The following is a 13,739-nucleotide window of genomic DNA, read 5'->3' as shown; positions in this document are numbered from 1 at the left end:
CACAGTGTTTTGCACATAGTAAGCGCTTAATAACTGCCTATCATTATGAGAAAGCCAGCATGGCTCAGTGGAAAGAGCCCGTGCTTTGGAGTCAGAGTTCATGGGTCTCAAATCCCACGGCTCTTCTAACTGTCATTCATTCATTCATTCAATCACTATTTATTGATGCGCTTACTGTGTGCAGAGCACTTGTACTAAGCGCTTGGGAAGTACAGGTTGGCAACACTATAGAGACGGTCCCTACCCAACAGCGGGCTCACAGTCTAGAATTGTCAGCTGTGTGACTTTGGGCAAGTCACTTAACTTCTCTGTGCCTCACCCTCATCCTGGAAAATGGGGATTAAGACTTGTGAGCCCCCCAGTGGGACAACCTGATCACCTTGTAACCTCCCCAGCGCTCTAGAACAGTGCTTCTGCCACCATAGTAAGCGCTTAATAAATGCCATCATTATTATAATAAGCACTTGGGAGATTACCATACTACATCATTAGTCATCTCTTTAGACTGTGAGCCCCTTTTAGACTGTGAGCCCACTATCTGGGTAGGGACTGTCTCTATATGTTGCCAAATCTGTACTTCCCAATCGCGCTTAGTACAGTGCTCTGCACACAGTAAGTGCTCAATAAATACAATTGATGATGATGAATGATGATGTACCTTCCCAAGCGCCTTAGTACAGTGCTCTGCACACAGTAAGCGCTCAATAAATATGATTGAATGAATCATTAGCAAGACACAGTCCCCTGCCTATAATGAGTTTACAGTCTAGAGGGGGCGACCAGCCATTAATAGAAATAAATGAGTAATTTATAATATAAAATTTATATAAGGTAATAATAATATAATAACTAAATATAAAATAATATAAAATTTAAAGATCCTGTTCCACAAGCGGTGTGGGGTTGGGGCGAATAACAAAGCACTAACAGCTAAGCACTGTTCTAAGCCTGTCTCTAACGTCACAGATCCAGAGGCAGAGACAATGCAGAAGGGAGACTTGTACTTTCCAAGCGCTTAGTACAGTGCTCTGCACACAGTAAGCGCTCTAATAAATGCCATCATGATGTTACTAAGCACTTAGGAGCGTACAATACTAATCATTAGCAGAACACAGTCCCCTGCCTATAATGAGCTTACAGTCCTAGAAGGGGAGACAGCCATTAATAGAAATAAATGAGTAATTTATAATATAAAATTATATAATAATAATAATGGCATTTATTAAGCACTACTATGTGCAAAGCACTGTTCTAAGAGCTGGGGGGGGATACTTGGAGATCAGTTGTCCCACGTGGAGCCTCACAGTCTTCATCCCCCATTTTTACAGACTGAGGGAAACTGAGGCCTAGAAAAAGTTAAGTAACTTGCCCCAAAGTCACACAGCTGACAATTGGCGGAGCTGGGATTCGAACCCATGACCTCCTGACTCCCAAAGCCCAGGCTCTTTCCCACTGAGCCACGCTGCTTCCTCTATAATATATATATAATATAATATAATATAATATAATAAATATAATATAATATAATATAATATAATATAATATAATATAATATAATATAATATAATATAACATAACATAGTATAATTAATAATATAATATAATATAATATAATATAATAATATAATGTAATAATATAATATAATATAATCATATATAAATAATATAACTATAGTATAATATAATATAATGTAATGTAATGTAATATAATAATAATACTAATATAGTAACATAATAATATAATATAATATAATAATTGATATAATATGATATAATAACATAATGATATGATACTACCCTAATATAATATAATAGATATAATATAACATAATATATAATGTAATATGACTATAATGTAATATAATATAATATAACATAATATAATATGATGTGATATGATATGTTAATATAATGTAATGAATATGATATAAAATAATTTATAGATTATATTATATTATATTATATATTATATTATTAGGTTATATTATATTATGTTATTTTATGTTATTATGTTATATATATTATTAATATTACATTAAATTATATTATATTCCTGTATGATTTATACTTATATTACATTGTATTTATACTTATATTATATTATATTATATTATATTATATATTATTATATTATATTATAATGTTATATTGCATTATGTTATATTATATTATGTTATATTGTATTATATCTATATAATTTTATATTATGTTATGATATGATATAATAATTATAAAATAACTATAAAATTTAAAGATCTGTTCACAAGTGTGCGGGGTTGGGCGAAATAACAAAGCACTAACAGCTAAGCACCTGTTCCTAAGCACTGTTCTAACATCACAGATCCAGAGGCAGAGACGATACAGAAGGGAGATTGTACTTTCCAAGACGCTTAGTACAGCGCTCCTGCAACAGTAAGCGCTCAAGAAACACGACTGGACGAAAGAATGAAGGAGAGGGAGGGGGGTGAAAAGAGGAGATGTGACCTTAGGAATGCTTTGAAGGAGGAGAGAGCTGTGGTCTGGCCATATATGGAGGGGGAGGAAGGTCAAAGCTAAAGGGGGAGGACGTGGGAAAGGGGTCGGCGGCGAGATGGATGAGGCACAGTGAGGGAGCTGGTCTGTAGATGAGTGGAGTGTGTGGACTGTGAGCCCCACTGTTGGGTAGGGACTGTCTCTATATGTTGCCAACTTGTACTTCCCAAGCGCCTTAGTCAGTGCTCTGCCACACAGCAAGCGCCTCAATAAATACGATTGATTGATTGGATTGATTGACTGGGTGGAAGTAATGCGATGATGGTATTTGTTAAGCGCTTACTATGCGCCAAGCACCATTCTAAGCGCTGGGGGAGAGCTCACCTCCTCCAGGAGGCCTTCCCACACTGAGCCCCCTTCTTCCTCTCCCCCCTCGTCACCCCTCTCCATCCCCCCATCTATACCTCCTTCCCTTCCCCACAGCACCTGTATATCTGTATATATGTTTGTACATATTTATTACCCTATTAATTTATTTATTTATTTATCTTGCTTGTCCATATACTATTCTATTTATTTTATTTTGTTAGTATGTTTGGTTTGTTCCTCCGTCTCCCCCTTTTAGACTGTGAGCCCACTGTTGGGTACGGGGACTGTCCTCTGCATGTTGCCCAATTTGTACTTCCCCAAGCGCTTAGTACAGTGCTCTGCACATAGTACGCGCTCAATAAATACGATTGTTGATGATGATGATGTGATGTTTGTACATATTTATTACCCCTATTTATTTATTTATTTTGCTTGTCCACATCTATTCTATTTATTTTTATTTCTGTTAGTATGTTTGGTTCTTGTTCCTCCGTCTCCCCCCTTTTAGGCTGTAGAGCCCACTGTTGGGTAGGGACTGTCTCTATATGTTGCCAATTTGTACTTCCCAAGCGCTTAGTACAGTGCTCTGCACATAGGTAAGCGCGTCAACAAATACGGACCTGACGATGATGATTGATGCAGGGGATCAGGTTGTCCCGCGTGGGCGCTCACAGTCTTAATCCCCATTTTCCCAGATGAGGGGAACTGAGGCCAGCGAAGTGAAATGATTTGCCCAAAGCGGTGGAGCCGGGATTAGAACCCCAAGGCCTCCAACTCCCAAGCCGGGGGCTCTTACCACCGAGCACGCTGCTTCCTCTAGGAGGAGTAAAAGTAGGAGATTGGTTAGGTGAGGTAGGAGGCAGGACGGACTGATTGAGTGTTTTAAAGTCATCGGGACTCAATGCGGAAACCCTGAGTTGAGTCCTACAAGGACCCACTGGGTCCTTCTGAAGGGGCCTGAGGGGACGGGAGGGTTGGGGAGACCTCAGGGACCCCAAGACGAGAAGGGTTTACCACAGGAGCATGATGCAGCAGGTGACCGTGCGCATGGTTGGAGCTGCGGAAAAGGTCGGAGATAACGGGGGACGAGTTCACGGCGTCCAGCTCCTTCTCATGTGGGAATTCACCACCTGGCCGGGACACATAATGATAATCATCAATCGTATTTATTGAGCGCTTACTATGTGCAGAGCACTGGACTAAGCGCTTGGGAAGTACAAATTGGCAACATATAGAGACCAGTCCCTACCCAACAGTGGGCTCACAGTCTAAAAGGGGGAGACGGAGAACAAAACCAAACATACTAACAAAATAAAAATAATAGAATAGATATGTACGAGTAAAATAAATAAATCAAATAGAGTAATAAATATGTCCAAACAATATATACATATATACAGGTGCTGTGGGGAAGGGAAGGAGGTAAGGACAGGGGGGGCCGGACGAGGGGGGACGACGGGGGAGAGGAAGGAAGGGGCTCAAGTCTGGGAAAGGCCCTCCTGGAGGAGGTGAGCTTTCCAGTCTCTAGACTGTAAGGCAGGGAATGTGACTGTTCAGTGGTTGTATCTGTACTCTCCCCGGGCGCCTTAGTACAATGCTCTGCACCACGTAAACGCCTCAATAAATCCGACTGAATAAGTGACAGTGAACGGTAAAGCAGCGTTAGCTCAGTGGGAAAAGAGCCTGGGCTTTGGAGTCAGAGGTCATGGGTTCAAATCCCGGCTCCGCCCATAGCCAGCTGTGTGACTTTGGGCAAGTCACTTCCCTTCTCTGGGCCTCGGTTACCTCATCTGTAAAATGGGGATGAAGACTGTGAGCCCCACGGGGGACAACCTGATCACCTTGTATCCTCCCCAGCACTTAGAACAGTGCTTCGCACATAATAAGCGCTTAACAAATGCCAAAATTATTATTATTATTATTAGCGTCGCATGGGGAAGGCCGGGCTGCCGATCGGGGCCACCCGGGAACTTGGAGTACAATGTCGGCCACTGGGGCCTTAGTTTGGGAAGGCTTCTTGGAGGAGATGGGCCTTCAGTAAGGCCTCGAAGAGGGGGAGAGTCATTGTCTGCTAGGATTTGAGGACGGGAGGGCATTCCAGGCCAGAGGTAGGACGTGGTCCAGCGGTCGGTGGTGAGACGGCAAGATTGGGGCACGGTGAGAAGTGTGCCCGGGCGGCTGGGAGTAGAAGGAGAGAAGTGAGGTGAGGTAAGCCCACTGTTGGGTAGGGACTGTCTCTATATGTTGCCAAACATGTACTTCCCAAACGCTTAGCACAGTAAGTGCCTCAATAAATACGATTGATGATGATGATGATGATGATGGTGATGGAGAAAAGGAGGGAGAAAAGAGAAGGAGGGAGTTTGCCACTGCTGGAAACTGGGAGCCGGCAGCCTGGGCGGGTGGGTGGGACGTCCTCCCCTCTCCTCTCGACCTCGAGGGTGATTTTCTCTCCCTCTTCCGCTCTCCCCGTTGATCCTCGCCACTTTCTGGAGGTTCTTCACAGCACTCTGCGGCTCTGTTGTGAATGAGGAGCAGCGAGCGGATTCAGGCAGCCACCTGGTTGCAGGGACGAGGAGGGGGGAGCGAGGCAAGAGGGGAGACAGGCAGGGGGCAAGGCCGAGGCACCCCAGCTTGGCATCCGAGGCTCCCTGCCCACCCACCTCAACCCCCAGCCCCCCAGCGCTAGGGTCCAGCTCTTTATGCTCCTCCCATTATTCCAAATCTGAACTTCACCGTAACTGTCCGTCTCCCCCATCTTGACTGTAAGCTATCTAGTGGGCAGGGATCATGTATGCCACCACTATTATACTGGGCTCTCCCAAGTGCTTAGTACAGTGCTCTGCACACAGTCAGAGTCCAATCAATACCAGTGGAAAGAGCCCGGGCTTGGGAATCAGAGGTCACTGGATTCCAATCCCAACTCCACCACTTGTCAGCTGTGTGACTTTGGGCAAGTCGCTTCACTTCTCCTGTGCCTCGGTTACCTCATCTGTAAAATGGGGATGAAGACTGTGAGCCCGCACGTGAGATAACCTGATTACCTTGTTCCCCCCCCAGTGCTTACAACAGTGCTTTGCACATAGTAATAATAATAATGATGGCATTTGTTAAGCCTCCTTACTATGTGCAAAGCACTGTCTAAGTGCTGGGAGGTTACAAAGCGATCAGGTTGTCCCACGGGGGGGCTCACAGTCTTAATCCCCATTTGACAGGTGACGGTACTGAGGCACAGAGAAGTGAAGTGACTTGCCCAAGTCACACAGCTGGCAATTGGAGGAGCCAGGGTTTGAACCCATGACCTCTGACTCCAAAGCCCTGTGCTCTTTTCCACTGAGCCATGCTGCCTTCTCTAGTACACACTTAACAAACTAGTACGCACTTAATAGTAAGCATTTAACAAATGCCATCATCATCATTATTATTATAATTAATACCACTAATAGATTGACTGATTCATTCTTTCATTCACTTCAATCGTATTTATTGAGCACTTACTGTGTGCAGAGCACTGTACTAAGCGCTTGGGAAGTACAAGTTGGCAACATATAGAGACCGTCCCTACCCAACAAGGGCGCTCACAGATCTAGAATGGCATGACAGAGTCAGGTCGGAAAGGACTATGTCTCTGTCTCGGGAAAATCAGTCGATCAAAGGTATTCTTACTGAGTGCTATACTGTCTGCAGAACACTGTCAGCTGTGTGACTTTGGGCTAGTCACTTAACTTCTCTGGGCCCTCAGTTCCCTCATCTGGAAAACGGGGACTTAAGACTGTGAGCCCCATGTGGGACAACCTGATTACCTTGCATTTCCCCAGCGCTTAGAACAGTGCTTGGCACATAGTAAGTGCTTAACAATTACCAAAAATTATTATTATATTATTAACTAAGCTCTAGACTGCGAGCCCACTGTTGGGTAGGGGACATGTCTCTGATGTTGCCAACCTTGTACTTCCCAAGGCTTAGTGAAGTGCTCTGCGCACAGTAAGCGCTCAATAAATACGATTGAATGAATGAATGAATGGCATAAGCGTCTGCAAGAGGACAAAATTACAACAGAAACAGACCCATTCCCTGCCCACAATGGAGCTTACAATTAGAGCTCCACCTCTTTCTCTCCCTGGGACTCCCCCAGGGGAAGCAGCCAAGATATAGGGGAGAATCGGCCCACCTGGAGTAGAAGAAGACTACGATGTAAAGGACGGAGGGGTGTAAACTGCAGCCAACGCCAGTCGCGAATCAGGTAGGCCGCTCCCGGCAGGATCAGCTGGCCCACGGTGAAGTAATAAGCCGCCACAGTGTTCACCAGAGTTTGGCTCTGAGTGGGAGTCCATTCCATATCTGGGATGGAGCCCCAGGGGGATGGGCAGGTGGGGATGAGGGAGAGAAGAAGATAAGAGGAGAGAGGGAAGGGAGGGAGGGAAAAGAGAAGGAGGAAGGAAAGGGAGGGAAAGAAAGAGAGAGAGGAGGGAGGGAAATAAATAAATTCATTTATTTATATTTGTACATATTTATTCTACTTTATTTTATTTTGTTAATATGCTTTGTTTTGTTGTCTGTCTCCCCTTCTAGACTGTGAGCCCGCTGTTGGGTATGGACCGTCTCTATATGTTGCCTACTTGGACTTCCCAAGTGCTTAGTACAATGCTCTGCACACAGTAAGCGCTCAATATGATTGATTGATTGATTGAAAGGAGAGAGACAAGGAGGAAGAGAAGGAAACAGGGAGAAGGAGCGAGACGAGAGAGAGAGGAGGGGAAAGAAGGAGGGAGGGAAAGAAAGGAGGAAGGGAGGGAGAAGAAGGAAGGAAAGGAGGGAAAGAAGGAATAGGGAGGGAGGGTGTGGAGGGAGGGAATGGAGGGAGGCAGGGATGGAGAAGAGAGAAGGAGGGAGAGAAAGAAGAAGGGAGGGAATGAGAGAGAAGGAGGAAGACAAAGACAGAGAGGAGAGGGAAGGAGGGAGGGGGAAGAGAGAAGAGAAAAGAAAGAAGGAGGGAAGGGAGGGAGGGAGAGGAGGGAGGGAGAAAGAGAAAGAGCCAAGGAGAGAAGAAGGAGATAAGGAGGGAAGGAGGAAAGGAAGGAAGGGAGGGAGGGAGAGGAAAAGGAGAGAGAGAGAGAGAGAGAGAGAGAGAGAGAGAGGAGGAAGGAAAAGAGAGAAGAGAAGGAGGACGGAAAGGAGGAAGAGAGAGAGGAGGAAGGAAAGGGAGGGAAAGAAAGAGAGAGAGGAGGGAGGGAAGGAGAGAGGCCAGAAGGAAAAGAAGGAGGGAGGGAGACAGGGAGAAGGAGGGAGAGGAGGGAGACGAGGGAGAGGAGAGAGAGAGGAGGGAAAGAAGGAGGGAGGGACGAAAGAGATGGAGAGAGAGAGGAGGGAAAGAAGAGGAGGGAGGGAGGGAGGGAAAGAAAAGGAGGAAGGGAAGGAGAAGAAGGAAGGGAAAGAAGGAGGGAAAGAAGGAATAGAGAGGGACGGAGGGTGTGGAGGGCGGAGTGGAGTGACAGGGATGGAGAGAGAAGGAGGAGAGAAAGAAGAAGGGAGGGAAGGAGGGAGGGAATGAGAGAGAGAAGGAGGAAGACAAGGAGAGAGAGGAGAGGAAAGGAGGGAGTCGGGGGAAGAGAAGAGAGAGAAGGAAGAAGGAAGGGAATGGAGAGAGGGAGAGAAGGAGGGAGAGAGAAGAAAAAGAGCAAGAAGAGAAGGAAGAAGATAAGGAGGGAAGGAGGGAAGGAAGGAAGGAGGGAGGGAGAGGGAAAAGGAGAGAGAGAGAGAGGAGGAAGGAAAGGAGGGAAGGTGGAAGAGAGAGATGGGGGACACAACACGAGCCTTCAGGTTCCTTCAGGGAAGGGGATTTTATCTGTCACCCCCATGGCACTTGTGCCCATCTCCAAACACTCGGTTGTTTCCCCTTCCTGAAATGTATCTTCATGTCTGTGTCCCCCCATTAGACTGTCAGCCCCTTGAGGGCAGGGATCATGTCAACCAACTCTGTTGTGTGGTCCCCGCTCCCAAGCACTTAGTACAGTGCTCTGCGCACAATCCCCCTTTTCCCTCTCCTCCTCCCCCATCCCCCGTGCCCTACCTCCTTCCCCTCCCCACAGCACCCTTTATATATGTTTGTACAGATTTATTGCTCTATTTATTTTACTTGTACAGATTTACTATTCTATTTATTTTATTAATGATGTGTATATAGCTATAATTCTATTTATTCTGATGGTATCGACACCTGTCTACCTGTTTTGTTTTGTTGTTTGTCTCCCGCTTCTCGACTGTGAGCCCATCGTTGGGTAGGGACTGTCTCTATATGTTGCCAACTTGGCCTTTCCAAGTGTTTAGTCCAGTGCTCTGCACACAGCAAGTGCTCAATAAATACGATTGAATGAATGAATAAGGGCCGAATCAGAAGGATTGTTGACTGACTGACTGACTGAACAGAGGCCACGGGCATCTGTCCAGTCACACTGTGCCAGGCGCTCGGCTGGGTGAGGCGATGGATGGAGGACGGACGGAGGGATTACTCACTGAGGCAATGGCCGGAGAGACAGACGCCGCTGAGAGCCATGCCACTCAGGAAGCGGAGGGCGCAGTAGCCGGCATAGGTGGGCACAAAGGCGGCACAGACCCCAGTGAGGGACATCTGCAGCGATGACCACGTCATGATCGTCTTCCTCCCATACCTGGGCAGAGGGCAAACGGAGCAGGGTCCAGGATCGGAGCCAAACCTCTCCCTCCCCCTTCGGCCTTCCCCCATTCCCCACCGGGCCCTGGCTTCGGGCCTTCCTCGCGCCCTTCTCAGCTTGGAGATCGTTGTCCACTAGCGGACTTGACGTGACTGACTCCCATTTTGCGTACGCTGACAGTAACCCTCCATTTTGGGCAGGCCGAGAGAACAACTCCTTTTTGTGCCTTATGCAAGGCTCAGCAACAGATGTCTTCAAGGCCAGTAACAAGTAACAGGTATCGACGCAAGGCCATAGGGCAGATAACAACAACTTGCACAAGGCAGTGAGAACAGAGAATAATGAGAATTTATAACATCCTGTCGGTCCTAATCGGATTCCTGGAATTCCCAAATGCTCCGCTCCCCATGTTGCTGTAAACTCAATAAAAGAAACAGTGAGAATGGGATCGGGGCTGCTTGTCACTCGTGCCTCTCCCCGGGAGGTGAACGGGCAGGTAGCCACTTTCCTTCTTTCCTGCTCTATCTGAACTCGTGTCTCCGAGTCATTTCTCCTATTTGCGTCACCACCCTGGGTACAAGAACCCTGCGGCCGTTTTACACCGTTTAATACCAATTAACCTATTTTGCACCCTACTTGTCGATAACAGAGATCTCTGAAGAGATCACGGCCTCCTTCTTCGGTGCTCAGGGCGTCCATCTCACCGCCGACCCCTTTCCCGCAACCCCGCTCTGGCCAGGAACTCCGTCCCCACAATCTATGCCAATTCACCGCTCGCCCCACCTTCAAAGCCTCATTTAGTCGATCGATGGTACTTAGTGGGCACTTACTATGTGCAGACTGCTGTACTAAGCGCTTGGGCGAGTTCAGTGAAACAGAGTTGGTAGACACCTTCTCTGCCCACAAAGCAGCGTGGCTCGGCGGAAAGAGCCCGGGCTTGGGAGTCAGAGGTCAATCAATCAATCAATCGTATTTATTGAGCGCTTACTGTGTGCAGAGCACTGTACTAAGTGCTTGGGAAGTACAAGTCGGCAACACATAGAGACAGCCCTTACCCAACAGCGGGCTCACAGTCTAGAAGGGGGAGACAGAGAACAAAACCAAACATGCTAACAAAATAAAATAAATAGAATAGATATGTACAAGTAAGATAAATAGAGTAATAAATATGTACAGACATATATACATATATTCAGGTGCTGTGGGCAAGGGAAGGAGGTAAGATGGGGGGGATGGAGAGGGAGACGAGGGTCGTGAGTTCTAATCCAAGCTCCGCCACTTATTGGCTGTGTGACTTTGGGCAAGTCACTTAACTTCTCTGTGCCTCAGTTCCCTCATCTGTAAAATGGGAATTAAGACTGTGAGCCCCCCCACGTTGCCAACTTGTACTTCCCAAGCGCTTAGTCCAGTGCTCTGCACACAGTAAGCGCTCAATAAATACGATTGAATGAATGAATGAATGTGGGACAACCTGATCACCTTGTATCCCCCCCAGCGCATAGAACAGTGCTTTGTACACAGTAAGCGCTTAACGAACACCACCATTATTAAAGAGCTTGCAGTCTACGGTCTAATATGTGACAGTTGGTATTCATCCCACCCTCAGCCCCACGGCCATATCCGTAAATGATTTATATTAATGTCTGTCATCCCCTCTAGACTGTAAGCTCCCTTTGGGCGGGGAATATCATCATCATCATCATCAATCGTATTTATTGAGCGCTTACTGTGTGCAGAGCACTGGACTAAGCGCTTGGGAAGTACAAGTTGGTAACATATAGAGACAGTCCCTACCCAGCAGTGGGCTCACAGTCTAAAAGGGGGAGACAGAGAACAAAACCAAACACACTAACAAAATAAAATAAATATGTCTCGTATATTGCTATATCGGACTCTCCCAAGCGCTTGGTACAATAAGCGTTCAGTAAATAAGATTGAATTCGATGAATAGGCCGTAAATCCACTGCGGGCAGGGAGTACAATTTATGGTTCTCTTGTATTCTCCCAAGCGCTTAGTCTAATGCTGTGCACAGAGTAAGCGCTCAATAAATAGGATTGAATGAACGAGTCGGCTCCCCCTCCCCGCCCCGCGGACCGACTCACCTGTCGGAGAGGGTCCCGAAGACCACAGCCCCCACCTGCAGCCCGGCCATGTAGACGGACTGAGCTATGGACTTCATCGACTCCTTTCCGCACACCAGATCCCACTGCGGGGAGACAGGAGAGAACGGAGAAACAGCTTGGTGGAAAAAGCCCGGGCTTGGGAGGCAGAGGTCGTGGGTTCGAATCCCGGCTCCGCCACTTGGCAGCTGGGGGATTTGGGGCAAGTCACTTCTCTGTGCCTAACTTACCTCATCTGGAAAATGGAGATTAAGATTGTGAGCCCCATGTGGGGCAACCTGCTGACCTTGTATCCCCTCAGCGCTTAGAACGGTGCTTGGCACATAGTAAGCGCTTAACAAATGCCATTATTATTATTGTTATGCTTAAAATGACTTGCCCCAAGGTCACGCATCTTGGCACATAGTAAGCGCTTGACAAATGCCGTTATTATTATCGTTATTATTAAAGTGACTTGCCCCAAGGTCACACATCTTGGCACATAGTAAGCGCTTAGCAAATGCCGTTATTATTATCGTTATTATTAAAGTGACTTGCCCCAAGGTCACACATCAGACAAGTGGCAGAGGTCAGCTGGGTGACTTTGGGCAAGTCACTTCACTTCTCTGGGCCTCAGTTTCCTCATCTGTAAAATGGGGTGAAGACTGTGAGCCCCATGTGGGACAACCTGATCACCCTGTAACCTCCCCAGCGCTTTTAGACTGTGAGCCCACTGTTGGGTAGGGACTGTCTCTATGTGTTGCCAATTTGTACTTCCCAAGCGCTTAGTACAGTGCTCTGCACACAGTAAGCGCTCAATAAATACGATTGATTGATTGATTGATTGGAACAGTGCTCTGCACATGTAAGTGCTTAATAAATGCCATTATTATTATTATTATTAGATGGATGGGGAGGCGGGGTGGAAGGTGTGCTGGGTAACCAGCCTCACCTCGGTCACGACGGTGGAGAGGAAGACGGTCCGGTCGTAGACCCAGCCCTGAGGGCAGGGTTCGGTGACCAGGCCCTCCGCGCTGGCATTGGGGAGCAGGAGATGCCACTGAGGCCGGGGGTAGCGGAGACACTTGTTTGGCCGGTTCTGGACATCCAGGGGCACGGATGCCCTCAGCAGGTCCCGGGCAATTAAGGGCCCCGTCAGGTTGTCCGGAGGCGGGAGCCGGCAGCGGTGGTCCGGCTCGGCGGCCGTGAAGTTCTGCAGGAGGTTGTGGCTGGAGAAGAGGGCCCAGGGAAGGAGCAGCAGGGCCGTCTGCACCATCTGGAAAATGCCCAGGCCCCCGACGGAGTCCAGGAGCTCCGAAAACCCCATCCCACCCGGCTGGTGCCTCTGGACATCTCGGCTCTGCTGCCCAAAGTCCGGGATGCGGGCCCAGGGGGGGACGACACAGGGCCTCCCTTGGCCTCAAATTCCTTCCCCTTCCCCCTGAACCTGGAAACCGCAGGACTCTGGCAGGGCAGGACCGCATTGTTCCGCGGGCCCCCGTGGGAACCAGGGTGATTCCCAGAAATGGGGTTCTTACCTTTTCCTAGAGAATAATAATGATGGCGTTTGTTTAGCGCTGACGGTGCCGGACGCCGCGCTGGGGTGGATCCAAGCCAGTCATCATCAATCGTATTTATTGAGCGCTTACGGTGTGCAGAGCACTGGACTAAGCGCTTGGGAAGTCCAAGTTGGCAACATAGAGAGACAGTCCCTACCCAACAGCGGGCTCACAGTCTAAAAGATAATAATAATAATAATAATGGCATTTGATAAGCATTTACTATGTGCAAAGCACTGTTCTAAGCGCTGAGGGGGATGCAAGGTGATCAGGTTGTCCCACGGAGGGCTCACAGTCTTAATCCCCGTTTTACAGATGAGGTAACCGAGGAGCAGAGAAGTTAAGTGACTTGCCCAAGGTCACACAGCAGACATGTGGGGGAGCTGGGATTCGAACCCATGGTCTCTGACTCCAAAGCCCGGACTCTTTTCCACTGAGCCATGCTGCTTCAGTCGAGTGGGACACAGTCCCTGTCCCCCGTGGGGCTCACTGTCTCAAGCTCCGTTTTACAGATGAGGGAACTGAGGCCCAGAGAAGTGAGGTAAAAATAATGATAATGATGATGGTA

This window comes from Tachyglossus aculeatus, chromosome 22 (genome assembly GCF_015852505.1).
Source record: "Tachyglossus aculeatus isolate mTacAcu1 chromosome 22, mTacAcu1.pri, whole genome shotgun sequence".
Lineage (NCBI taxonomy): Eukaryota > Metazoa > Chordata > Mammalia > Monotremata > Tachyglossidae > Tachyglossus > Tachyglossus aculeatus.
The sequence above is the reverse complement of the archived record's forward strand: the minus strand, read 5'-3'. Positions refer to the sequence as shown.